Source organism: Phocoena phocoena, chromosome 8 (genome assembly GCF_963924675.1).
Source record: "Phocoena phocoena chromosome 8, mPhoPho1.1, whole genome shotgun sequence".
NCBI lineage: Eukaryota > Metazoa > Chordata > Mammalia > Artiodactyla > Phocoenidae > Phocoena > Phocoena phocoena.
In genome coordinates this window covers 64054201-64068446 of record NC_089226.1, presented here as the reverse complement: position 1 = coordinate 64068446, position 14246 = coordinate 64054201, and the positions used below count along the sequence as shown (strand labels likewise).

The window sequence follows — 14246 nt, the reverse complement described above, 5'->3', positions numbered from 1 at the left end:
ATGCTGCCCAAAGGGCTTCTGGATTTCAAGTATTTTAAAAAGAGCAAGGGGCTTCTCTGGTGGCACAGTGATTAAGAATCTGCCTGCCAATGCAGCAGACACGGGTTCGATCCCTGGTACGAGAAGATCCCACATGCTGCGGAGCAACTAAGCCCATGCGCCACAACTACTGAGCCTGCGCTCTAGAGCCCACGAGCCACAACTACTGAAGCCCGTGTGCCCAGAGCCCGTGCTCCGCAACAAGAGAAGCCACCGCAATGAGAAGCCCGCGCACCGCGACGAAGAGTGGCCCCCGCTCGCCGCAGCTGGAGAGGGCCCGCGCGCAGCAACTGAGACCCAACGCAGCCAAAAATAATATAAACAACATAAATAAATTTATTTTTTAAAAAAATAGCAACAACCCGAAATAATATTTATTGGATATCTACTAAAGCTAGGCACTTAGTATACATTATCCATTCTATGTGATAAGTATTATTAGCTCCATTTTACAGACGAGGATAGTGAAGGTAAGAGGAATTAAATCAATTGCTATTATTTTGAGGGCCCTGTTTCTTACTTAATTTCTATAGTCAAAAAAAAAATCTAGTTAAGATTTCAGAGAGGCAATATAAACAAAGTCATATTTCGGACATTTAGGAGATAGCTCTGATTGCTAATGTTAATTTTTTTCTGATGCAAATATATGCCTTTACTTTGTGTCAATTCACAAGAGCCATAAAATGTCAATTAAAAAAAAATGTCAGTTTTTGCCATCCTTACAGTTTTTTTCACTACAGAGAACTAAAGAAAAGAACGACCTTATTGTTGTTAAGTTCAACGGGGACTTTTTCTATCCTTTTAAAATGTGTCTTCTCTATTCGCGTGTATCTCTTCACCTTAATTGAACGAACTTTTTCATTACTAATTTACATATTTCATTGAATAACAGCGTGTTTTAGGGTGACTCTTCCAAGAGCTATTGAGGAAAATATGTGTAATGGTTAATCTATGATTTGCTAATGACTTTTGATTTCCTTTGATCTCCAATCCAAGTGGTAAAATGCACTGTGTGTGATACACTCACACCTGGTACAGAAACCAGTGCTAAGGGCATAATTAGAAGTTGACAATGGACATGATAATCCCAATTCATTTTTCTTTTTGGCAAGACAGTAATTGGCTGGAAATTTAAAATTCTCTTTTTAAATCCTTAAACAAATCACTCCTCCAAAGTTTTACACTTAACCACTACCATCTATCAGCCACCACCTATTCAATTATAAATATGTACAAAAAGCCTGTTGTATACCAGGAACTATTCAAGGTGGTGGAGTACTGTGGTAACCAAGGCAGACAGGGTATTTGCTTTCATGGTGCTTAGGTCTTATCTAGGGAGACAGACAATAATCCAGTAAGTAAAATTTCAGATGCTGTAGTGTGAGGAAAATAAGACTAAATGTCATGAGACAGAGTCATGGGAGGAGGGCAATATTAAATAGGATAGTCAGGAAGGACTGACATTTGACTGAAACCTGAATGATGAGGAGGCAGCTGCTCAAAGATTTGGAAAAGAGCCTCTCAAACCAAGGAACCAGCCGGTGCAGAGGCCTGAGGAAATGTGTGGCAACTTTTAATGTTTTGGGTACTGAGAACTCAGGCCCTCTCTACAACGAACTCCCCGCCCCTGCCCCAGCTCCCCACCACACACACAGTGATAAGAACCCAGCAGTAAGTACAGTGAGAGATTGGAATATTTTACTTAACTTCTGGACGGTGAAAGATCTGGTAAGGAAATAAGCAGAAGTCAAGAAGAAAACGAAGATTAATTGGAACCTGAAAGGCCTACTAAGATTTTTCTATCATTAAGGTGGATTCTAGGAAATTTAGTTTTGTTGATTTAGTTTTGTTGATTCAATAAAGTTACTGACTAGCAAGGAATCCACCCTAAGTCACTCTTCTTCTATGCTTAGTGCATCACTCTATTTATAACTAAATGTTTCCTGAAGTAAAATAGAAAACAGCCACTTTGTTCCCTGTATTTATGCTTCTCAACAGAGATCCCATAGTGGATTTTCTTACATTTGTGGTAAACTATTTTTAACCATGCATCAAGGCAATAAAAATAGTTTTCATGTGATTATGTCTTTGGAAGTCTGGCACAAAATGTGATTTCACTTAGAGAGTGTGGTGTGACAGCTGTAAATCGTCACATTCCAGCTTAATGCTTCAATATTGTATTTTCAGTGTGACTGAATGGCTGGCTTTTTCCGGCTTTGACTGCCTTTTCTATAGAGAAGCTGGCACTCAGACAAATCCCCTGAGACACCCTCACAAAGAGATGCTGACAGATGTCTGTCTCTCAGAGGTTCTAACTGGGCAACATTCCATGCAGACATGCTGGGCATGAGCGTGGGTGTCTGTGTCTGTTGGCCTATGGGACAGTCTTCTCATTCTGTCTTGCCAGCAGCCAAAAGGCATGTAGAGCTCTTTGGGATGGGAGTTCTGCCCTGGGGCCAGCATGCTCAGGTAGAATGGCACTGAGCCAGTTTAACAGGGCAAGGAGTCTAATTCAAGAAAGCCAGAAGTAGTGCAGCAGGCTGGAGAATCAAACCTTTCTCCTCATTATATGGTTGGGTCATAGACTAAGTGCTTAATAAATAATTGGTCCTGTTCAGGCACTCTCCTCGATACGTGTGATATACAGATGCTTAACTCAAGGAACTCACCCTAACTTGTTCAGGGAAATAGCCTATAGCAGCCAACTCTTTTTTTAGCCACTCCACCCCAACTCCAAGACTGCTTACAACTCATTCAATGAACTTTCAAGTAGTTGTATCAAGTACTTTCTTCTATGCCAGGCATTGTGGTCTGCTTAAGATAAACAGAAATAAAAAGACAGATTGTTCTAGGATTAATATTGTATACACAAAAATGTTATAATGGTTATCTTGGGAGAGTAGAATTAGATGGAGATATGGACAAAGACTCAAATTTTACATTTTGAACTTTACTATTTGAACTTTTTGTAACATTTTTTTGGCAGTGATTATTTTTTGTAACTCAACTAAAATCTTCTGTTTGTGCCGGCACCCTTCTGAGCTTTGAGAAGATAGCAGTGAATGAAGCAGAAAAAGTCCCCTGTCCTCAAGGAGCTTACATTCCAATTGGGGAGTAATACAAAACAAAAAACCTATACAAATGTGCTATTATAATATAATAAGTGACGACATGGCCCATGGAAAAAATAATTTTTAAAACTAAAAGTGTTCATTTTTAAAAGTTATTCTATTCTGACTTGTTCAGATAATCTTGACTCTTTAGAGACCAGGATTCTTTACTGGCCTGGGCAAATAGCAGCACTGAGAGAAACGGGCCAGAGGGCCAAGCCTCAAAGCCTTGAACTATTCGGACTCTTGCCAACACTCTCTCCATCCAGCACAAATGAAAAGGCAGTTTGAGATGCCTGCGTTCTTTTGGCACAAGGGTGATGTCAATCCAGAGAGTTTGACCTGGCTGGTTGTTCTTGACTGGAGCCCAGCCCTTTTCTCACTCAGTTTGGGGACAGAACTCACTGCTGTGCCAGTATGTGAAGGTGCCGACCCTGCGTACCCCACATACATAGCCTGCTTCTTCTTTCCAGCTTTACCAGCTGGTTTCCATTGGCTTCTGGCCTGCCTTGTCTGACAGCTGCCTGAACACTGGGACTTAAAAATTAGTTCTAATGCCTGAGTCCAGCCACCACATTCCAACCTATTTCTAGGACAACATCTTCTTTCTTTGGCTCCCTGAGAAACTACTCTTCTTTTTCTGTTTCTAAACTGTTTCCATTCCTAGTTTAGGCTGAGGTCTCCTCACCTGGAAGTGTAAAACTTAGGGGTTCCAGTTCCTGCTCATAGCCAAGGAGAAGATGCTGTTTTCACTAAATTCCTCTAGTCAAAGAAGAGGTAAGACTTGATATGATATTAAAGAAACACAATAAAAATTGTATGCATACTAACATTACGAACATTTAAAAAATCTGCTTTGTTTTTATTCCAATCATGAAGGTGACACAAGCCTGTTGCAAAAACTTTAGAAAATATGGTAAAAATAATTTATACTTTAATAAATTATTTTCATTTTTATCTATTCTTGTGCTCATATGTTTATTGCTGTTATTGGTTAAATATATTATTCATGCATTTGGGACAAAATTCCAAAAGTAAAATCTCACTGTTTCCCTGCCACCCAGTTCCTCTCCCTGAAGCAAACTGTTCATCACAGTATCCTCTTTTTTTTTAGTGAAAACTTTTATATTTAAAATTACCAACTGGACTCAGTTTAGATAACCCCAATTTTGTTGGCAACTTCCAAAGCATTGTAATCAGGAGCCAGTTGAACATACGCTTCTTCTCTCCATCAGGCCTTATCAGGGTGTTCACCTTGGCCACGTCAATGTCACAGAGCTTCTTCACAGCCTGTCTGATCTGGTGTTTGTTGGCCTTGATATCCACAATGAACACCAGTATGTTGTTGTCTACTATTTTCTTCATGGCTGACTTGGTGGTGAGGGGGAACTTGGTGATGCCATAGTGGTCAAGTTTGTTTCTCCTAGGGTCACTTTTCTGAGGACATTTGGGCTGCCTTCTGAGCCACAGTGTTTTGGGCAGTTGGAAGGTGAGTGATATCCGTATCTTTTTTGCGTGGCTGTGGATGCCTTTCAGCACTGTGTTCTTGGCCTTCAAAGCCTTTGCTTTGGCTTCAGCTTTGGGAGGGGCAGGGGCTTCCTTCTTCGCTTTCAGCACCATCTTTGTGAAAAGTCACAGTATTCTCTTATAATCCTTTTCATTTCTGTAAAATCTGTAGAAATGTCCTACTTCAATAAACCTTTCTCTGCTTCAAACTCCGATGTTTCAGTTTATTTGGCCTCACTGTGCATCGGGCACATGAACTTTGGTAACAATTTCTTTTCTGATTTTAATACTTTAATTTTTCTTGCTTTGTATCTTAGTCAATCTAGCTAAATATTTGTCAATTTTTTTTAAGAAAAAGCTCTTGGTTTTATTGATTTTCTCTATTGTTTTTCAGTTCTATATTGTATCTGTCTCCATTCTGTTCTTTATTACTCCCTTCCTACTGCTAAATATTGTTTTAGTTTGCTCCTTTTTCAAGCTCCTTATGGTATAAAGTTACTTTATTGATTTACTTTGCCACTCTCTCTATTATGTCAATGAAAAATCAAATAACAATCAAGCTAAGAAGAAAGAAAAGAGAATATTATTCAAGACAAACTGAGGATTATAACCCGGGAAACAGATTCTCAGAAACTCTGAGAACTGCTCCATTGATCAGGAGTTAAAGATACAGTTTTATACATTTTTGAGATAATGTACCATATTGAAAGGTTAGCATTGTGCACACAGTTCATCAGTTCTTTTGTTTTTTGTTTTTAGTCAGTTATGCCCGTACAGAACAAGCCCTTGGTCAATGTGACCCTTTGTATGAGATGAAAAAGAAATATTAATCATAGAATTACAATGCTGGCATCTGAAGAAAGGGACCAGCTTTTTCTCAAAGTTTGATTTCATCCTCTTGCTTTGAGAAGGTCTGGGTAATGTATAATGTAGATGCACAGTGCACATTGGGAAAGGCCTACTATAAAGGGGTCATGTCATTTTTTTTTTTCCTTTCTGTCTTAGTTTGATTGTCCAGCCATAGAAAATTTAAGATTTTTCCTCACCAACTATATATGTAGATATTATTATTTACTATTTTATTTAAAAATTATCGTACACTAACACAACGTTGTAAAGCAACTATATTCCAATAAAAATTAATTAAAAAATAAAAATTATCATACAGTATAACTGATTTTTTACAGTATTGTTCTATGAATATTAGCAAATATACAGATGTGCATAACCAATATCACAATCAGAATACAGAACAACTACTTGTTCTGTTAATTACTAAGAGATAAGTGGTAAAATCTCCAACTATAACTGTGACTTGTGTATTTATTTCTTTCAAATTGTTGCCAGTAGTACAAAGAATTTTTTTCTTGAATCATTTGAGTGGGATATAAAGTTACTCTTTTTCATTTTGTAATTAATCAATATTTTATGATAGATATTTCAAAACTATGTAAATGTTCTATTTTCATCAAACTTTAAATTTATTCATTGATTTTTTTTATCAACATAAATTCATGATTTCATATTTTATCCAATGAGTTATAGTCTGTTAACATCATTATTTATTTTGGGACCACCCTGGTGGCACAGTGGTTAAGACTCCATGCTCCCAATGCAAGGGGCCCGGGTTCCATCCCTGGTCAGGGAACTAGATCCCACATGCATACCACAACTAAGAGTTCGCATGCCACACTAAAGAGCCTGAGTGCCGCAACTAAGGAGACCACCTGCCGCAACTAAGACCCAGTGCAACCAAAATAAATAAATGAATGAATATTTTAAAAAATATATCATTATCTATTTTGCAACTCAAGCTATACCCAATTTGGCCACTGGAGCCTCTTCAAGCTGGCTCTTGTCCTTTTGATATGTCCCTGTCATTCTTTGAGCACTTCCTTGTTTCTTGTACAAGATGCTCCAGACTCATCCTGTATTTTTCCATGCCTGTAACTAACCCTGTAATTAGCCATTTCTCCAACAAGTGAAAAATATTACTTAGAACCAAGATCTTAACACCAAGTATATTCGTTGTCCTTGAGGTGTCACTGCTCCAGGCCCGTTTGGTAGACATACTCGTTTACCTTTATATTCATTTTTACTTCCATCTATCTATTGAAAACCATGATTTCAGACTGATACCTCCAATTTCAATACCCCCAACATCACAAGTTTCAGTCTACTTTTCTCCCTTCACATGTTTTTAACTCTAATGATGGTAAGAAAATCCAGGCCACTATTATTGTAATATTGTTACTTATTTTTTATCAATGTACCAGTTTGTAACCAATCTCTTATTGCTGCACCCTTCTCTCTCCTGTGTAGATGCTCACCTTATCCCATTTGACTCCAACACCTTGAACCAAGTTGCCCTATATGGATGCATTTTTCACCCAGTTTTGATTCTGACTCCCAGTACCAGGCTAGTACCATCACTGCCCCCTGTGTGGACACTCTCCTCAACCTTCTTTGGCTTTGAAAACCTGCTTTGAGCTGCCCCTCCTCAAGGATACCCTTGTCACCTGATGTGCAGAAGAGTTAATATAGAAGGCCTGAGACTGCTATTGCTGGAAGGGATTGTGTACAAGTTTGGTCCTTGGCTGGAACCTGGTACCTTGGATTTCAGGAGGGTTCCCACCTTCCTCATACTGATAAGAATGGTTCACTGTGCCCAAACTTTTTGTATAAATAATGTGGTTTATCCTGAACAACTTGCTTTCCTTGTGGGAATCTGGAATTTTTGTACATACAGGCATGGAGTACCTTTGTGACCAACTTTTGATAAAAACTTTGGGTTCTGAATCTTATGAGCTTTCTGATACATAACATTTCACACATGTTGTCACTGTTTGTTGCTGGAGGAACTAAGCACGTTCCCTGTGATTCCACTGAGAGAGAACTCTTAGAAGTTTGTGCCTGGTTTCCTTTGAACTTTGCCCCATATGCCTTTCTCTTTGCTGATTTTGGTTTGCATCATTTTGCTGTAATAAATCATAGCCATGAGTATGACTGTGTGCTAAGTCCTGCTAGTTAATCATTGAACTTGGGGGTGGTCTTGGGACCTCTGACACACCTGGCTTGGGCTCTGAAACTCCACACTGGGCTGCTTCTCTATAAGGACACCCTCCCCACTCTGCTTGGGTTTTAAACCCCTACGCTGACCGAGTCTCCTCATTCTGTCCAGGCTCTGACACCCTACAGTAGCCCACCCCATTTCAGGGACAATGTCCTCACACTACCTGTTTCCAGTTTTTAGCTATCGTGACTAAAACTGCTATGAATATTTGTGTATAAGTCTTTTTGTGGACATGGACATGCATTTTAAACTATACTTAAGAGTGGCACTGCTGGGTCATAAAATAGGTGTTTGTTTAGCTTTATAAGAAACTGCCAAAACTTTTTCCAAAGTGGTTGTACAATTTAATACTCCCACCAGTGATATATGATTACCAATTATCCCGTAAAAACTATATAATGAAGAAAAAAGTCTTTTATAGTTACCCATCTATTTTTGGCACTCTTCATTCCTCTGTAGGTCTGCATTTCCTTCTGTCATCATTTTCCTTCAACATTTCTTGTATTTTAAGTCTGCTGATGACAAATCTCTCAGTTTTTGTTTAACTGAAATATCCTTCTTTCACCTTTGTATTTGAAGCTATTTCTGCTGGATTTAAAATTCTCAGTCCACAGTTTTGATTTTATTTTCTTTAAGCACTTTAAGGAAGTTGCTCCATTTTCTTCTTATTTGCATTATTTTTCTACAAGAAGTTTGCATTCATTCTTTTTCTGTTCCCCTGAATGAAATGTGTTTTTTCTCCAAACCCCCTCTGGCTGTTCCAAAGATTTTCTGTTCATCTCTGGCTGTCAGTATCATCATGACAGGTCTAAGTGTGTTTTTCTTTATATTTATCCTGCTTTGGGTTCAATTAACTTTTTGATCTTTGGCTTATTGTTTTCAACAAATCTGTAAAAAAAAAAAAAAAAAGGACCATTATTTTAAAAAGTACTTCAAATATCCTAATTTTTCTCTTCTTTCTTTCTGAAGTTCTAATTAGACATATAATATGTTGGACTCTGCCTTTTTTTCTCTGTGCTACAATTTGGAAGATTTATTTTGCCCTGTCTTTAAGTTCACTGGCCTTTTTTTTGTAGTGTCTAACTTGATGGTAAACCCAACTAGTTAATTTTTCACTTCAGGTATCGTATTTTTTAGTTCCAGAATTTCTGTTTTGTTCTACTTTACAGGTTACATTTCTTTAGTGGTCTTTCTTGTTTGTCCCCTTATTACGTTCATGGTTTCCTTTAAATCCTTAAACATATTCATAATAGCTTTTTAAAAAAAGTCATTTCTGGGTCTCTATTGACTGATTTTTCTTCTGATTATAGGTCACCTTTTTCTGAATCTTTGAGTGCCTAGTAATTTTAGATTGCATGCTGAACATTGTGGATCCCATACTATAAAACTTCTTGATTTTATTTTCTTTTTAAAAAAATTGAGCTGCGGCACAGCAAAGGAAATCATCAACAGAATGAAAATGCAACCTACTGAATGGGAGAAGATATTTGCAAATCATGTATCTGATACGGAGTTAATATTCTAAATATATAAAGAACTCACACAACTCAACAACAACAAAAACAAACAATTCAATTGAAAAATGTGCAGAAGATCTGAATAGACATTTTTCCAAAGAAGACATACAGATGGCCAACAGGCACATGAAAAGATGTTCAACATCACTAATTATCAGAGAAATGCAAATCAAAACCACAAAGAGAATGACTATTATCAGAGAATGACTACTATCAAAAAGATAAGAGGGCTTCCCTGGTGGCGCAGTGGTTGAGAGTCTGCCTGCCGATGCAGGGGATGTGGGTTCAGGCCTCAGTCCGGGAAGATCCCACATGCCGCGGAGCGGCTGGGCCCATGAGCTATGGCCGCTGAGCCTGCGCGTCTGGAGACTGTGCTCCACAACGGGAGAGGCCACAACAGTGAGAGGCCCGCGTACCACAAAAAAAAAAAAAAAAGACAAGAAATAATAAGTATCAGAGAGGATGTGGAGAAAAGGGAGCCCTGTTGGTGGGGATGTAAATTGGTGCAGCTGCTATGGAAAACAGTACGGAGGTTCCTCAAAAAATTAAAAAGAGAACTGACATGAGATCCAACTATTCCACTTCTGGGTATTTATCTAAAGAATACAAAAACACTAATTTAAAAAGATAAATACACCCCTGTGTTCATTGTGGCATTATTTACAATAGCCAAGATATGTAAACAACCTAAGTGTCTATGATTGGATGAATGGATAAAGATATACAGATTACAGTGCAATACTATACAGCCATAAAAAGAATGAAATCTTGCCACTTGCAACAACATGGATGGACCTTAAGGGTACTATGCTGAGTGAAATAACTCAGGGGGAGAAAGACAGATACCATATGATTTTACTTATGTGTGGAATCTAAAAAACAAATGAACAAACAAAACAAAAACAAACTCATAGATACAGAGAAAATATTGGTGGTTACCAGAGAGGAAGGGAAGTGCAGAGAGGATGAGATGGGTGAAGGGGATCAACTGTGTGGTAATGGATGGTAACTAGATGGTAACTAGTGGTGATCACTTTGCAGTGTATACAAATATCAATTTATAATGTTGTATACCTAAAATTTATATAATGTTATATATCAATTTTACCTCAATAAAAATAATTGAATTTTGTTCTGTAGACGGTTAATTTACTTGTGCATCAAATCAATCCTTTGAATCTTGTTTTTAATCTGTATTAGTGTATGTCTAAAGCAGCCTTTTCTCTAGAGTTAGATTAGCCCTAACACTAAGGCTTTGCCTTTCTGGTGTCTTTTCTGAATGGCAAACTTGGTCACGAGCTTTTTTCACTCTGGTTTAGTGGAACTTTAACGTCTTCCAGTCCCATGTAAGCTCTGGAATCTCCACACAGCTCACAGCTTTCCAGTATCCATTATTTCACGAGCATTTTTCTTTGCTCCACCTCATGTGGTCTTACGCTGGCTTGTGCAGGTTTTCAACCAAAAACCCAAGGAGATTCCTATGCAGCTATCTGGAGCTTCTTCTTTGTTCCTCTCTGGTGTCCTGCCCTGCAAATTCCAGCCTTAATGGTAGCCTTGAACTCCCATCCTGTTCTCTTTGGCCTAGTAATACCACTGTGCCCTCTTTGGGCTACCCCTTCTTGTGCTGTGGTTCAGAAAGTGCCTCTAGGCAGAAGACCATGTAATCATGAGACTCATTTGTTTCTCTTCTCTCAAGGATCATAGTCCTTGACTGACTATTGTTCAGCATCTAAAAACAGTTGTTTCAGATATTTTGCCTAGTTTTCTAGTTCTTTGCAGTGGGAAGGCTGGTCTGGTATCAATTACTTTGTCATGGCTAGATAGGGAAATCTCAAATTGGCTTTAGGTTTTGCATTATATTTTAAGAGGCTTTTCCAGTGGTCTCTTTTGGGGAGGGTGAATAGTGACTTGGAAGGAAGTATTGGGTATTCTGGGTGTTGGTACTGTTCTGTCTCTTGACTTGGAGATGCCCCTCTTGAGTCTGTGAATATTCAGCAAGCTGCAAACTTAAATTATGTCCATATTTCTTTATGTAAAATATATTTTAATGTCTTCCTTATTCCAATATTAATTTTAGATCCTTAAAAAAGCTTTTCAACTTTTATTAGATAAATATTTGCTATGCTTGCACAAAGCCTAGACCTCCAGGGCCGTCAAGTCAAGACTGAAAGCAGAAAAGCACTGTGTTTGCTCTAGAGATTAGGAGGGGGGAGAAAAAGTGAGGTGCTGACAATAAGAGGGAAGAACAAAAATGTCTAGAAGAATTTATTAACTGTCTCTCTGTTTCTCTTCAAACAATTCAATAATCTCTACATTATTCATTATTGTTTTGTGGAGTAGATTTTCCTTTGGGTGTGTGATGGGTGCTAAATTCTGTTTTAAATTTTTACAGGGATAAAATCAGATGCTTTCTTATAGGTTATACTAAGAAAGGTCTTTTTGCTCAAGATAATAAAAACATTTTTTCTATTTTATCTTTCTATACTTTCATAGCTCTTATTATTAAATTTAAAGCTTTAATATCATCTGATAATTAATTTTGTATATAGTATATGATAGATATCTGATTTTAAAAATTGGTTAGACAATTATCCTAGTACCATTTATTAAATAATCTATCCTTTTTTCTTCTGGTTTAAAATGCCTCCTTTGAGTCATGTGGGACCCACCAGCATGCACTGAACTGATCTGGTTGTGCCTTATACACACACACACACACACACACACACACACACACACAAACACACACACACACAGAAGCATAATGATTGAGTTTTTAGAATGAGTTCCTCTAGGATTGCCCTTTTTTTCTCTAAATTATTTTTTCTTTAAATTTAACCTTCAGTTTTGAGTCACTTAGTTGCCTGTTGCATCAAATGATTCTTTGGTTTTACAGGTTGTCTCCCAGTGATGCCAGATGGGATCAGCACAGCCCCAGGTGCTAGTTGCTAATGCCTATAAAATAACCCCCTCCACACACAAAGGAGAATCATTTAAGAGTTCTTTGGACTTCATCTTCAAAAGTAGCCAAAGAATTCAAGTGACAGGTTATCCCAGAAAATCTTTTGCAGTTAGTGAAATTAGGGTATAGCTAAGAACATTCAGAATATCACACACACAGTTAGGTATTCTTGGTATAGTGGTGGGACAGCAGTGATTATAAAATGAAAGTAATTAACATGTACATGCTCTGTTGGGGGAGACTAAAGGGAAACAGGTGTTCAGCCTAGAAAAACATTTCTCAGTGGATTTCCTATGAAGTCAATGTGTCTTGGGTTTAACTTTGAAACAAATTAAAAATTTTTTAAACTGAAAAAAAAAAGCCTCCTTTATCATATACTAATCCCTATGATCATGTGGGTCTACTTGATCTCATTTGTTTACCTACATTTTTCCTGACCCAGTACATTCCTGTTTTAATTACTTTATAATATTTTTTTATATCTCCTGATACAGGTCTACCCCTCTCAGCCTTCTTTTTTCATTTGTGCATTTAACTATCTAGTGATCATATGCATTTGGAGAGCTTTCATGTATCTCAAAGGCATTCACTGTACAAAAACATATTGAGAAAGGCACCAGGCTGAATCACCAAAGGGGCTTATAGTCTGGTGGCAGATAATAAGTAGACAATTAGGGGACTTCCCTGGCGGTCCAGTGGTTAAGACTCCACGCTTCCAATGCAGGGGGCACAGGTACAATCCTTAGTCAGGGAACTAAGATCCCACATGCCATGTGGTGTGCCCCTCCCCCACAACAAAGTAAACAATTAAATATAATTAGATAATTACTAAAATAGAGTCAATCCAGGGGAGGAAGTGCCTGTCATGATTGGTAGGTACCTTTAGGACAACTCTTCTAAGATAAGCAGTAATTGATCATAGAGAAACACTGGGGGGAAGACATTTAAGGCAGAGGGACAACTATTGCAAAGGCACAGTAGCATACATGAGTATGGTGTGTTCCGGGTACTATATGTGGTTCGGAATGGTTTCTTTTATTCATTTATTTGTTTATTCATGTTAGATTCAGAGTCAGCTAGACCATTTGAGCTTGTGTCAGACCATGAAGGGCTTCAAGATTGTCTCTAAGAGACCACTCTAGTGGTAATATGGAAAATTGCTTAGAGGTGAGTGAGAAGAGAGGTCATGAGATCTGAATGAGGAAGGTAAGGAAGAGGAGATGGAGATCTGACTAGACCCAGTGTTTGGATGTGGTGTGAAAGACAAGAGGAATTCATTCATTCATCATTCATTCAACAAGTTGAATTTAATGAATGTTAAATGAGAGTTCTTAGGTTTCTGGCTCAAGCAAAAGGGGAACTGATGGTGCCATCTCCCAAGACTGTGAATACAGGAAGTGTTTAAAGTTTGGAAGGATAAAGTTGATTTCAGATTTGGATATTCTGAGTTTGAGGTGCTTGTGGTACACCCTGGTATAAATGTCTAGTAAGTGTTATGTGTATAGTTCTGGTGTTTGAAATAAAAATTTGTTATCTATGTATGTATAAGTGGTTATTGAAGTCATGGCCAAGATTGCCTAGGAAAAGTTTGTAGACTGAGAAGAGAGTGGATATCTAGGGGAGATGCCAGCTTTTAAGGGAAAGGAAAAAAGAAGTTTCCTCCAAAAGAGTTTACTAGGTGGTCAGAGAATTGTCATGGAAATCATGAAGGAGGGAGCAGTTAATGTATTAAGCAATGGAGAGAGGTAGCAAATGACTAAAAACTGAATCCAATGAAAAGAAGCTCACTGGTGACTATAAGGAGAGGAGTTTCAGGTGAGAAAAGATGATAGAAGTCAGGAAGCAAGGAAGTATAGATAGACAGTATCCAAAACAAAATTCAGCATCTTTCCCTCCAGTGTGACTCCTCTTCCTGTTATCTTAGGCACAAATATTCCCCTCAGCCTCCTAAACCAGAAATTCCTTGAACACCTAATCCCTTCACTCTCACTTAATATCCTTGTCTAATTAGGGCATTACTCCCCTAGATTCAACTTCCT

General features: G+C 38.0%; 1 pseudogene; it reads right to left on the bottom strand.

Annotated features, from left to right (window-relative positions):
* Positions 1-4302: 4302 nt before the first annotated feature.
* LOC136127306 (large ribosomal subunit protein uL23 pseudogene) lies at positions 4303-4769 on the bottom strand (annotated as a pseudogene).
* Positions 4770-14246: the final 9477 nt, after the last annotated feature.